Here is a 364-nt window from a genome sequence, read left to right as displayed (position 1 = left end):
CGCCCCGCGCCCGCCGCCGCCGCCCGGCTTTATCCCGCGGGACCGGAGCGCGCCCGCCCCGCCCGCCGGGAGGGGCCCCGCCGCACTTTGCCCCGCCCCGCCCCGCCGTACCGCCCCATCCCACCGCACTTTGCCCCCCTGTACCCTCCTAACACCCTGCTGTACCGTCCCCCATCCCCTATACCGGCTCCCTGTATCACCCCCCCGCCACCCCATCTCACCGTTTCCACAGCCGCGGCAGCTTTTGCAGCCGGAGGGGTTCAGGGGTTTCACGGTGAAGACGTTTTGATACTGGTTCAAAAACTTTGGCACCAGAAGAGCTAGTTCGGTTTGACCACCTGTACACTGCAGACCATCCAATGGT

This window comes from Strigops habroptila, chromosome 13 (genome assembly GCF_004027225.2).
Source record: "Strigops habroptila isolate Jane chromosome 13, bStrHab1.2.pri, whole genome shotgun sequence".
NCBI classification, from domain to species: domain Eukaryota; kingdom Metazoa; phylum Chordata; class Aves; order Psittaciformes; family Psittacidae; genus Strigops; species Strigops habroptila.
Note: the sequence above shows the minus strand (reverse complement) of the source record.